Below are 14061 nucleotides of genomic sequence, written 5' to 3'. Positions count from 1 at the left end.
TACGACTGTGTGATTGGCTCATGATTGATACGACTGTGTGATTGGCTCATGATTGATACCACTGTGTGATTGGCTCATGATTGATACCACTGTGTGATTGGCTCATGATTGATACCACTGTGTGATTGGCTCATGATTGATACCACTGTGTGATTGGCTCATGATTGATCGATGGTTTACCAGGCCTGTATCCCAGCCTGTGAATAAATGGATATTAGCATTTTTAAATAGTTGGCAAATACAACAAGTACATAACATAATAGTAAGTAAGACGTTATCAAAAATGTGATATAACTAGAATTAGATCGTTACTAATTTAAGAACAAACTGCCACAGTGCTGTCAATGCACACAAACGTGACGACAGTCATGCATATGGTCCCGGCTTTGCTGCAACTGAAGACAGCTAACCGATTAGCCTACCTACCGTGCATTGCTTTAGCTATCGTGTGTTAGCACCGCATAAGAGCATATTCATGATGCAGGCTATGGTTTGACTGGAGCCAGTGGGGAAGGGTTGTGTGTCTGTTTTGGAATATTAATATTGAGTGCTGGTAATGTGAATATATTATTGATAGACTTCTTTAATGGCGGTCTGGGCGGTGAGACAGAGAGTTCTTACACTGTTCACACGTTTCTTCCTTTAGTTTTTACTCTTTGTTTCATCCTTAGTTGCCCTTCTTGAACAATCAAGCCTATTGGCTTTTCTTTACTGTCTACTACTTTGTTTTATTGCCTTTTCATTGGTAGATATAAACACATGACCTTGCGTCTGTCAGGGTTTTTTTTACCAGTCACTGTCACTACTTGTTTCTCCCGAGGTTAGTGAGCAAACGAATGAGAGAAATGCGGCTGAGAGTGGTCCTCATTTGTAATAATAAAAAGCCCACTGACAGGTACAGTATCTCTCACTTACCAGTATCACTTAGCCTACTTCAAAATGACCTGCCAGGCTGATGCGCGTGGCGCTACAAAGGAAGGATACAATGGGTTGGGTTTGTTAGATAAGTCTTTTCATTACTTTAGTTAGGAAACGTTTGTGTGAGTTGTTTTTTGTGAGTCAGGATAAATAAATCACTATAAATACTTTAAAGTGCCAAAGCTAGGTCAATATGTTAATACTATTTTGAAGGATTTTAGTAGTTAATATGGAAATCGAAAGTCATGCCTGCCACATAGTAACCTAAATACATCAATGCAACTGTTACATGTCATAACAGCGTCCTTCAAGTTATGTCTTAGCAACGTTATACCCACAGTGTGCAGGTTTCTCTTTCCTCTCAAGTTAAAAAACATTATACCAATATCACAGGAGGTTGGTGGTACTTTAATTGGGGAGGACGGGCTGTGATAACGGCTGGAACGGATTCAGTTGAATGGAATCAAATACGTCAAACACATGGTTTGATGCCATTCCATTCGCTTCGTTCCAGCTGTTATTATGAGCCATTCTCCCCTCAGCAGCCTCCACTGATCAACATACAAGCTTTCACCAATGGAGAGGGATCACTGCATATTCAGACGTCATGCCAATGTATCACTCAAGTTGTTTGTCCATTCTGTTTGAGTATCGTAATTAGAGAGCATTAGAGTTACAGTGTTGACTATTCACAAGATAATCTTTGCTGGTTTGATCTGATATGAAATGAATATTCAGCACCAACTGGTCGAAGGAGACTGGATTTTGACACCCCATGAAAGATTTTTGAATCACATTACGCCAACCATATGGCTGCCAACTGTGAGCTTAAAGTTGAATCAAATCAAACCTTCAGTGTTCTGTGTTCCAAATGGCACCCTGTTGCCTATTAAGTGTATTACTGTTGACCAGAGGCCAAGTAGTACACTACAAAGGATACAGGGAGGCATTTAGGGTACAGCCGTAATCACAAACGCACTGAGTGTCATCGTGGTGTGTCTAGTTTGCCAGGCAGAGGCCTGCTTGTGACAGCGACAAGTGATTCAGATCCTGCTACAACATGAGACCTGTAATACAGTGGGTTGACTGTGGACCGTCAAATCACAGCCTGGCGACAAGACCTCTGTCAGTCTCAATGAGAAAGAAAAAAAAGTGTCAAGCATTTCAATAGAGGGAGAAAGATCAAACGCATTAACAGTGCAAGTGTCACTGTGACATCTTGCTAAACTAAAGGTTGACACTACAATAGGGATGCTACTTTCTCTTCCCTCCCTGACTCCTTTTCCACTCTTGACATATTTACAATGCTGTTGAAATGACCAATGACCCCCCGGCTGGAATCATTTTTCCCTCTTCGTCTTTTTAGCAGAGCTACCGTGACACCCTGCAATTGCATTGTGGTTAGAGATCAATGTACCTCACCAAGCCCAGTATGACACTTATGCAAAAAAGGGCGGCTTTCTTCCCGAATGTCTCGTGTGGAGGTGTGCAGGCAGGCAGGCAGGCAGGCAGGCAGGCAGGCAGGCAGGCAGGCAGGCAGGCAGGCAGGGGCAGGCAGGCAGGCAGGCAGGCAGGCAGGCAGGCAGGCAGGCAGGCAGGCAGGCAGGCAGGCAGGCAGGCAGGCAGGCAGGCAGGCAGGCAGGCAGGCAGGCAGGCAGGCAGGCAGGCAGGCAGGCAGGCAGGCAGGCAGGCAGGCAGGCATGAGCTGTCCCAAATGGCACCCTATTCACTATACAGTCGACTCTTTTTAAAGTAGCAGGTCACAAAATGTGTGCACTGGAAAGGGATTAGGGTACCATTTGGGACACAGACACACAGACTGATTTGTGTTAGAAGCCAGACGGCTGCTTACCTGTAGTCTACTGTACCTCCTGAGAGCATTTAGTTATATATCATCTCTCAGTGACTTTCCTCCTGAATCACTTCACTGAATGTCTGTATCTAGTTATTTTCTCAGTTGCAAGTGGTTGCTGCCTGGTGTTTGATGTCACTTGAAGCGTGAGAAAGAACAAAAAAATAAAAAAAATAAAAAACATTTCATATCATACTAAACCTGTATGGTAATGCGTTCATTCCATATTCATCTTTTTAGTTCACGTCAGTGATTCCGCTGTAAGAGATGATGATTATTAAGTTAGATGTCGCCCAGTAATGAAGGTTGTCCCTTAGTTGGGCTTTGATTTCAGGGGACAGCTTTGACAAAAGTCACTTAAGATTTTGTTTTTTAAGCATGTCCTAATTGAATTTTGATACGTAATTAAATCAAGCAATGAATCAGTTCAGCTCCCTCCGCAACTGACAATTCAAACCCTCCTGAGCATCGCCAAGCCAATTATGATGAAGTTATTATCAGAGGCGAAAGGATGGCTGTGTCTCTAAACGGATCCTGTCGAGCTGCGTAACATCTTGTCAGCCAGAATGGGCTCAACCTTGAGACAAGCCTGAAAAGGACAAACCCCAACCTCCATGCTAAACAAAGGTTAACTTGTATTTATCCCTTCATTCAGCTTCATGTAGGCGTCTGGAATATGGGAGTTTATTCAAATAAAATAAAATAAAATCGTATTGGTCACATACACGTGTTTAGCAGATGTTATTGCGGGTGCAGCGAAATGCTTGTGTTTCTAGCTCCGACAGTGCATTAGTATCTAACAAGTAATATCTAACAAATTCACAACAATACACACAATACACACAAATCTAAAGTAAAGGAATGGAATTAAATAATATAAATATTTGGACGAGCAATGTCGTAGTGGCATAGACTAAAATACAGTAGAATAGAATACAGTATATACATATGAGATGAGTAAAGCAAAATATATAAACATTACTAAAGTGACTAGTGTTCCATTATTAAAGTGGTCAGAGATTTCAAGTCTATGTAAAATGGGCAGTAGCCTCTCTGTGTTAGTGATGGCTATTTAACAGTCCAATGGCCTTGAGATCCTCTGTAGCTCATTGGTAGAGCATGGCGCTTGTAATGCCAGGATAGTGGGTTCGATCCCTGGGACCACCCATACGTAAAAATGTATGCGCACATGACTGTAAGTCGCTTTGGATAAAAGCGTCTGCTAAATGGCATATTATTGAGATAGAAGCTGTTTTTCAGTCTCTCAGTCCCAGCTTTGATGCACCTGTACTGACCTCGCCTTCTGGATGATATCGGGGTGAACAGGCAGTGGCTCAGGTGGTTGTTGTCCTTGATTATCTTTTTGGCCTTCCTGTGACATCGGGTGCTGTAGGTGTCCTGGAGGGCAGGTAGTTTGTCCCCGGTGATGCGTTGGGCAGACCGCACCACCCTCTGGAGAGCCCTGCGGTTGCCGTACCAGGCGGTGATACAGCGCGACAGGATGCTCTGAATTGTGCATCTGTAAATGTTTGAGAGGGTTTTAGGTGATAAGCCAAATTTCTTCAGCCTCGTGAGGTTGAAGAGGCGCTGTTGCGCCTTCTTCACCACACTGTCTGTGTGGGTGGACCATTTCAGATTGTCAGTGATGTGTACGCTGAGGAACTTGAAGCTTTCCACCTTCTCCACTTTGGTCTCGTCGATGTGGATAGGGGCGTGCTCCCTCTGCTGAAGTCCACGATCAGCTCCTTTGTTTTGTTGACGTTGAGTGAGAGGTTATTTTCCTGGCACCACACTCCGAGAGCCCTCACCTCCTCCCTGTAGGTGGTCTCGTCGTTGTTGGTAATCAAGCCTACTACTGTTGTGTCGTCTGCAAACTTGATGATTGAGTTGGAGGCGTGCGTGGCCACGCAGTCATGGGTGAACAGGGAGTACAGGAGGGGGCTGAGCACGCACCCTTGTGGGGCTCCTCTGTTGAGGATCAGCAAAGTGGAGGTGTTGTTTCCTACCTTCACCAGTCCAGGACCCTGTTTCCACTGGTCTAATGTCCATTGCTCGTGTTTCTTGGCCCAAGTCTCTTCTTCTTATTGGTGTCCTTTAGTAGTGGTTTATTTGCAGCAATTCGACCATGAAGGCATGATTCACACAGTCCCCTCTGAACAGTTGATGTTGAGATGTGTCTGTTACTTGAACTCTGTGAAGCATTTATTTTGGCTGCAATTTGTGGCGGTCGTCATGAGAGCCAGTTTAATCATAGCACTTGATGGTTTTTGCGACTGCACTTGAAGAAACCTTCAAAGGTCTTGAAATGTTACGTATTGACTGATCTTCATGTCTTAAAGTAATGATGGACTGTCATTTCTCTTAGCTTATTTGAGCTGTTCTGGCCATAATATGTACTTGGTCTTTTACCAGATAGGGCTATCTTCTGTATACCCCCCCCCCCCTACCTTGTCACAACACAACTGATTGGCTCAAATGCATTCAGAAGGAAATACATTCCAGAAATTTACTTTTAAGAAGGCACACCTGTTAATTGAAATGCATTCCAGATGACTACCTCATGAAGCTGGTTGAGAGAATGCCAAGAGTGTGCAAAGTTGTCATCAAGGCAAAGTGTGGCTATTTGAAGAATCTCAAATATAAAACATATTTTGATTTGTTTAACACTTTTTTTGTTGTTGGTTACTACATGATTCCACATGTGTTTATTTCATCGTTTTGATGTCTTCACTAATATTCTACAATGTAAAAAAAAAAAAAAATAGTAAAAATAAAGAAAATCCTTTGAACGAGTAGGTGTGTCCAAACCTTTTGACAGGTAGTGTAGGTATTCAGCTTTATGTAGGCGTTTGGTTATATGGCACTTTTCGTTGTTGTAATACCTCTGCTTTATGTATAGTGTTAACATGATGGTCGAGAATATATTTTATTGTCTCATCTGTGACGTTAGTATTAGATATCATGTATATTTTCTCTTATAGCTAACCATACATAGTATATACTGGATCACATCATCGTTATACGGGTTTCATATTCCTTTATCATTCTTACATTTATTCCTACATTTAACCCTACATGTATTTATTCCTACATTTAACCCTACATGTATTTATTCCTACATTTAACCCTACATGTATTTATTCCTACATTTAACCCTACATGTATTTATTCCTACATTTAACCCTACATGTATTTATTCCTACATTTAACCCTACATGTATTTATTCCTACATTTAACCCTACATGTATTTATTCCTACATTTAACCCTACATGTATTTATTCCTACATTTAACCCTACATGTATTTATTCCTACATTTAACCCTACATGTATTTATTCCTACATTTAACCAGTTAACCATTCCTTTAAGTTCTTAGGAGTTGAAGGGCCCTTTGAGACAGACTCTGAAATCACGGTGTTAGTCCCAAGAAGTGAAAAGATACAGTCAATAAATATGATAAAGATGATCAAATTGTATAAAAAAAAGCCAATTGTATATTCATATAAACGCATGAAAAACACATAACTACAAACCAGATCAGACCAGTGAGATGATGTCATAAATGAGTCCTCCCTCCCAGAACTATTACCTCTTGGCCCTCTTCTCCAGCATAATTTGATGAGCAAAGAAGAACATTGATGAACTTTTTTAATTATGGCGCCGCTTGGGAGTTTGACACCGCGGCGTCGGGCGGCTCAGGGATCCAATGAACACCGTCGAGCTATTCTGCTTTTTATTCTCACTGCAGGTGCGTTCAAAATGGAGCTCTATTCCCTATATAGTGGACTACTTTTGACAAGGGCTCTGGTCTAAAGTAGTGCACTATATGAGAATAGGGTGCCATTTTGGAAGTAGGCCTCTTTTTTAATTCAGCCAATTTGTCGGTCCAAATGAAACAGGGAAAGGTTAGAGTGTGGAGTAATTAACACCAGGTAGCCTAATGAAATCAGGAGGGGCTAGCCGCTGGTCCTGGGGAGGATCAATATCTCTCTCTCTCTCTCTCTCTCTCTCTCTCTCTCTCTCTCTCTCTCTCTCTCTCTCTCTCTCTCTCTCTCTCTCTCTCTCTCTCTCTCTCTCTCTCTCTCTCTCTCTCTCTCTCTCTCTCTCTCTCTCTCTCTCTCTCTCTCTCTCTCTCTCTCTCTCTCTCTCTCTCTCTCTCTCTCTCTCTCTCTCTCTTTCTCTCTCTCTCTCTCTCTCTCTCTCTCTCTCTCTCTCTCTCTCTCTCTCTCTCTCTCTCTCTCTCTCTCTCTCTCTCTCTCTCTCTCTCTCTCTCTCTCTCTGTCTCTCTCTGTCTCTCTCTCTCTGAGTGCTGCTGTGAGATATTAATAAGCTGATGAAAAGGCAACATGTCAACTTGTAAATCAAAATAGGTCCGAACATGGTGGTGACATTATTGCTTTGTGTAATTGTATTAAGGGAAACTACAACCACTTTACACAATGTGGTATAGTTCACACTGGCATAATTCACACCTCCTAACCCTTTATTGAATGTGAATAACCAGCTATAGGTTGCTAAGCTTTGAAGAATAAAACCCAAATAAAGAAGTGAACGGTAAAATGGTGAAATGTATGTTAGCCATATTTTATTTTCATTTTAGGAGATGTATTGTTTCAAATTTGAAACAGACTGATCGCCTACAATCTCAAGTTTGCAAGAAATGTAAGTTATAGTAAGGAATGTACCCTTGAACCATGTTTGAGAGAAATACCATGGTTCGTATGCCTTGAAATGTAAGGAGGAGATGGGAGAAGGCCTGTACATACAGTATGTGATGCTGACACTGACGGAGCAGACTGAGCTGTGAGAGAGCCGTCTCCTATCCTGCGTTAATAAACACAGACAACCCCAAAACCCGTCTAGCACAAGTCCACGGCCCCTACGTTGACACTGGAATGGTGAGCAGTCATGACAGCTCAGCCTTGACCGTCGTTTCACAGAATTCACACATTGAACCGCAGCTGACTACAACTGTTCTCACCACTCACTACTGAGATCCTCCGGTCATGACTGAAGTAATATGAACGAAAGAGTGGGGTTGCTTTGGCAGCTCAGCCAAGATGCGCTCTCTCTCTGCTCTCTCTCTCTCTCTCTCTCTCTCTCTCTCTCTCTCTCTCTCTCTCTCTCTCTGCTCTCTCTCTCTCTCTCTGCTCTCTCTCTCTCTCTCTCTCTCTCTCTCTCTCTCTCTCCGTCTCTCTCTCTCTCTCTCTCTCTCTCTCTCTCTCTCTCTCTCTCTCTCTCTCTCTCTGTTTCTGTTTCTGTCTTACATGTCTTTAAAGTTATGTACACAGTGATATAAACTGTGAAGTGAGCAGACTGACGGCAGAAGACTGTAGTGACCCGAGGGAGGGAGAGAGCACCCAGATCTCATTAGTGTTAAACCATTAGGAGAACAAGGGCCCCGGAGTCAAGGTTTTAAGACTTGACTGAAGCTTTAATGTGTAGCATCATACACTACATTTCATATCATTCTCCCAATCTACTCTATTTTCAGTGGAAAACTTACTGATTCAGATCTTCACTCACTGCCTAGACAGACAGTAGACAGTCAACCCTTCAAACAGTCAATCCTTCAGCCCTGCCAGGCTTGTGATCCTCTTTGGCATTGTCCTGTACTGCACGGATACTTGGGAAAGTTGACCAGCTGAAGGATACATAATAGAAGCAGTCCCCAGGGGCCCGTGGGAGAACCCCCCCCCCCCGTCAATGTTTTTCACTCATAGCAAACATGCCAGGGCTTCTCTGACTCCTCTGACCTCTGACCTCTGACCTCTGCTAGGACAGAGATGAGCAGACAGAGGGAGGGTTGGCTGGTGAAACAACCACAATACAGTACTCAGGGCGTCGCAAACAAATTGACAAACACAAACCACACAGTAGGTAGCAAGAATTGCCAAACCACACTGGGTAAAAAACAAAGTTATGGTGTTTGCAATTTCCCATTTTCAGGTATACAGGTAGATAGATGGGACTTCACGTAAAGAAACACATGGAGACTGGAAGGAAAATTTAACTGGAGGTTCGTTCAACAAGGAAACGTTAGCTAACAGTCTGAGAAGGTAGTGTGTGGTGAACGTAAGTGTCTGAACCGCTGCTACAAATAATAACGTGGCCATGTGGAGTTTCTATTAACGCAGTAAGAATAGCAAAGTCATTTGCAGTTGGAATATTGACGCTAGAAAGCCACGGTGGGGGGTGCTGTCACGACTTCCGCCGAGGCTGCCCTCCCCTCTTTGTTCGAGGCAGGTTTCGGCGTTCGGCGTCACCGGCTTACTAGCTACTGCCGATCCCAGTTTATCATCACTCCATTTGTCTTGTCTTCAATCGCACACACCTGGTCCTCATTCCCTCATTAGTCATGGTGTAAGTGTTCCCTCTGCTTCCTTGTCTGTGTGGGTGATTGTTTGTTTGTGGAGGTTAGTGAAGCTCGGCGGTGCTCGTGTATTGTGTATCGACGGGAGTATTTTTTCCCGTTTGTGCCTTGTATTTTCCAGTGCGCCTGTTTTGTGCCCTGGAGTGTGTTTGACGCATTTCTGCGTAACTTTGTATTTTGCGGATTAAAGCCTGTTATTCTGTGATTTACCCTCCTGCGCCTGACTCCTTCATCACCACCTCATCACAATAGTAAAAATAGCAAAGTCATTTGCAGTTGGAATATTGACGCTAAAAAGCCACAGTGATCCACACAACAATGCAGCTTCACCAAAACATAACGTTCAAGTCGTTCAACTGAAATTGTTACTAGGTAACATGTAAACAGAACACTTGTTGTGCCCACCTTGGGTTGCCGGGTAAATATAAAATGACATGAAATCTAGCAATCGTGTCACACTATATGCCATTGGCCTACTGGTTATAAAAATCATGATGGTTTCCTTCAGCCATGCTCTCACACTGGAGATGAACATGGAATCTGGAATCTGGGTCGAATATGAATGTGCCCGTGGTTTAAGCACCACATTCAGTTGAATGATTGCTTAATGGGGTACATTTAGCAGTGTCATTACTGCGACACATTACTGCAACACAGAAACAGCTCGTTCCGACCCAGAAGGAGGAGATCTCCCACAGGAAGTACATGATTATTAGAGTGCATCTTCTCCTCCATGAAAATACCCACATATCATCAAGGAAGAAAGAGGGTTAAAACCATGTCATCAAGGGAGAAAGAGGGTTAAAACCATGTCATCAAGGGAGAAAGAGGGTTAAAACCATGTCATCAAGGGAGAAAGAGGGTTAAAACCATGTCATCAAGGGAGAAAGAGGGTTAAAACCATATCATCAAGGGAGAAAGAGGGTTAAAACCATATCATCAAGGGAGAAAGAGGGTTAAAACCATATCATCAAGGGAGAAAGAGGGTTAAAACCATATCATCAAGGGAGAAAGAGGGTTATAAGCATGTCTGTATACAGTGCATTCAGAAAGTATTCAGACCCCTTGACTTTTTCCACATTTTGTTACTTTACAGCCTTATTCTAAAATGGATTAAATTGTTTTTTCCCCCTCATCAATCTACACACAATACTCCATAATGACAAAGCAAAAACAGGTTTTTGTCAATTGTGGCAAATGTACACTAAATAAAAAACAGAAATATCACATTTACATAAGTATTCATACCCTTTACTCAGTACTTTGTTGAAGCAACTTTGGCAGCGATTACAGCCTTGTGTCAAATCAAATCAAATCAAAGTGTATTTGTGACATGCGTCGAATACAACAAGTAGACCTTACAGTGAAATGCTTACTTCCAAGCCCTTAACCAACAATGCAGTTTTAAGAAAAATAAGTGTTAAGAAAGTATTTACTAAAATAAACTGAAGTAAAGAATACTTATTGGGTATGACGCTACAAGCTTGGCACACCTGTATTTGGGGAGTTTCTCCCATTCCTCTCTGCAGATCCTCTCAAGCTCTGTCAGGTTGGATGGGGAGCGTCGCTGCACAGCTATTTTCAGGTCTCTTCAGAGATGTTAGATCGGTTTCAAGTCTGGGCTCTGGCTGGGCCACTCAAGGACATTCAGAGACTTGTCCCGAAGCCACTCCTGCGTTGTCTTGGCTGTGTGCTTAGGGTCGTTGTCCTTTTGGAAGGTGAACCTTCGCCCCAGTCTGAAGTCTTGAGCAGGTTTTCATCAAAATATCTCTGTACTTTGTTCTGTTCATCTTTCCCTCGATACTGACTAGTCTCCCAGTCCGTGCCACTGAAAAACATCCCCACAGCATGATGCTGCCACCACCATGCTTCACCGTAGGAATGGTGCCAGGTTTCCTCCAGACGTGACACTTGACATTCAATCTTGGTTTCATCAAACCAGATAATCTTGTTTCTCATGGTCTGAGAGTCCTTTAGGTGCCTTTTGGAAAACTCCAAGCGGTCTGGCATGTGCCTTTTACTGAAGAGTGGTTTCTTTCTGGCCACTCTACCATAAAGCCCTGATGATGGAGTGCTGCAGAGGTGGTTGTCCTTCTGGTAGGTTCTCCCATCGCCACAGAGGAACTCTGGAGCTCTGTCAGAGTGACCATCGGGTTCTCGGTCACCTTCCTGTCCAAGGCCTTCCTCCCCCAATTGCTCAGTTTTGGCTGGGCGGCCAGCTCTATTAAGAGCCTTGGTGGTTCCAAACTTCTTCCATTTAAGAATGATGGAGGCCACTGTGTTCTTGGGGACCTTCAATGCTGCAGACAGTTATTGGTACCCATCCCCAGATCTGTGCCTCGACACAATCCTGTCTCTGAGCTCTACGGACAATTCCTTCGACCTCATGGCTTGGATTTTGCTCTGACATACACTGTCAAGCTAAATTGAGCTAAATTTCGAGTCTCATAGCAAAGGGTCTGAATGCTTATTTTTAATACATTAGCAAAAATTTATAAAAACCAGTTTTCGCTTTGTCATTATGGGGTATTGTGTGTAGATTGATGATGCATTTTTTATTTAAGCAATTTTAGAATAAGGCTGTAAGGTAACAAAATGAGGAAAAAGGGAAGGGGTCTGAATACTTTCCGAATACACTGCAGACAGTATATGTGACATTCAACGATTTCAGCAGCAGCAAAAGTGGTTCTCATTGTTCATAGCAGATCTACAGACGGTAAGTGATGTCAATCATGATGTTTTATGTATTATTTCACAAAAGCTGAACGGAGAGGTACAATTCATCCATGTACCTCTCAGAGTTGTACCCACATACTTATTGATATAAAGCTAAAGAAATAAAGAGTCTCAAGGTTGGAATAAATTGGGATCTAGATATCTAGATACAGAGCAGCACAATGACCTCTGGTGTTTTAATCAATTATTTATCCAATATTTTAATTATCCGAAAGCTGAGAATGATCAAAGCCGCAGTTAAAGCCCTACTGCCTCTGCTCGCTAAGACACTTTTCTACCGCTTTGATGTGGGGAGCCATCACATGCACTTATCTCCATCTCTGTGCCAGGCATGGCTGTGGGTGCTTGGACACCACTGGTCTGGAGAGGCATATAGCTGGAGAGGAGAGGGTCAGTGACCCGACACTACAGAGATGGATCACACCATTATTCTCTCCTGTAAACTGTGATATATAGGCAAGAAACTAAGGGTACTTTAGGTCACCTTTTGAATAACTTTCTCTGTTCAACTGTGTTGCGTTATCACACATTTAATTGGTTGGTGAGGTCTGTAACACAAAGCTATTTAAGTTGTGAAATGTTGAATAACACATAGTAACCAAAGGAATGTACCGTAACTGTTTGACAGCTACGTCAGTTTAACAGTGTAAATATAACACGTCTTCAAACAACGTTGACAAGTACAGAATGTCAGCTCCTAACTTCGTCTTCACGTTTGATGCATTAAATAATAAAAAAATTATAATAATCTGGTTTCGGTCTCAATGGCAAGCTAATATTAAAGCTAGCTAAGTGGACCAACTACAGCCCACTAATTCTCTGAGGTGATCCAGCTGTACTGAGATGGCTACCTAATGTTAGACATAATGAGCTAATCAGCCCATCTTTAGATGTTATATAACCAGGCAGTTCAGAATCCATCAAAACTTCGTTCTACAAACCAACACATCTCTTCTGACAAAATACCACCACAAGTTCCTTTCATAGTTTGACCAGTTATTTGCTAATTAATTTGGGTTGATTACTCTTTTCTTACAATGCCCGAGGAAGGATTGTCACATGGCAGTGTTCCCCCTCATTAATAACTTAATAATTTAAGGGCAATAATCTTTAAAAATACATTTTCACTTCTACCCCATTTGCCTCTTTACCCTAAAGGATTTCGCTATCTATACCCATCCTCCAATGCATCCTCTCCTCCACTGCTAACCTCAGAAAATAGTGTCAGAGTCACAAATGGCACCCTATTCCCGATATAGTGCACTGCCTTAAGGGTCCCGGTCAAACGTAGCGCACTATATTTAAAGAATAGGGTGTCATTTGGGATGCCAGCAGTGCTCCGATGGCGTATTGATATTTTCCATTACTGGGCTGCACACACATATGGATCCTCTGGCTACCGAAACAGCAGGCTCAGTCGCATTTATGAATGTTAACAGGGTTGCTCTATTTTTCACTGCTAGGAGACGATAGCACAGTTGAACTTGACCAAAGCATTATCTTCGTTCTCCTGCTAATTGGTTTGCATAGGGCTATTGGAAATGCATAGCTTGGCATGACGTTTTCACCAGTATCATTTTAAACCGTAATAGACGGCGCTTGCCTGTTAGCTTGTGACTGTTGCTACATTGCACCACTTACTTGTGACCTGACAAGACACATGTTTTCTATGTCAGGGATATTGTGTTTGTACTGTAGCATGCACTGGGTTCTGTTGCTGTTGTATCACATTCACAAAACATATAAAACCCAGAGCTGACTGTACACGCTCACAGCTCCACTGTCCTTCAGTGAAGTGTGGTCTCTTAATTTGTTTGACATATACTGTACTTCCTGTATAAATATACTCACTTCCTAGTTCCTGTTCATCATTCACCTTAGTGGGGTGGTTTCTTGATGTGTTGATACTGTACTTCTTGTTCATCCTCAGACATCAGTCAGTAACCCTCTCAGCTTGTCTTCCTTATCAATGTTTCCCTTCATCCTCAGACATCAGTCAGTAACCCTCTCAGCTTGTCTTCCTCGTCAATGTTTCCCTTCACCCTCAGATCTCCCTTTATTCTTTGCAAATCAAGTCATGTAGTCAGATTATTATACATAGTACAAAGAAAACAAAATTGGTGATAAAAAATTAAATACTGTTGTCTCACTCTGAGCTATTATCTGGTCCCCTGGGAGAGG

The 14061-nt window shown here is 42.6% G+C and overlaps 1 protein-coding gene across 2 annotated transcripts in view; it reads left to right on the top strand.

Annotated features, from left to right (window-relative positions):
• LOC121538486 (protocadherin-11 X-linked) overlaps positions 1 to 14061 on the top strand; it is a 285313-nt gene that overhangs the window by 143630 nt on the left and 127622 nt on the right. The window lies entirely within an intron of this gene.

Source organism: Coregonus clupeaformis, chromosome 26 (assembly GCF_020615455.1).
Source record: "Coregonus clupeaformis isolate EN_2021a chromosome 26, ASM2061545v1, whole genome shotgun sequence".
NCBI lineage: Eukaryota > Metazoa > Chordata > Actinopteri > Salmoniformes > Salmonidae > Coregonus > Coregonus clupeaformis.
Note: the sequence above shows the minus strand (reverse complement) of the source record. Positions and strands in the feature narration are given on the sequence as shown.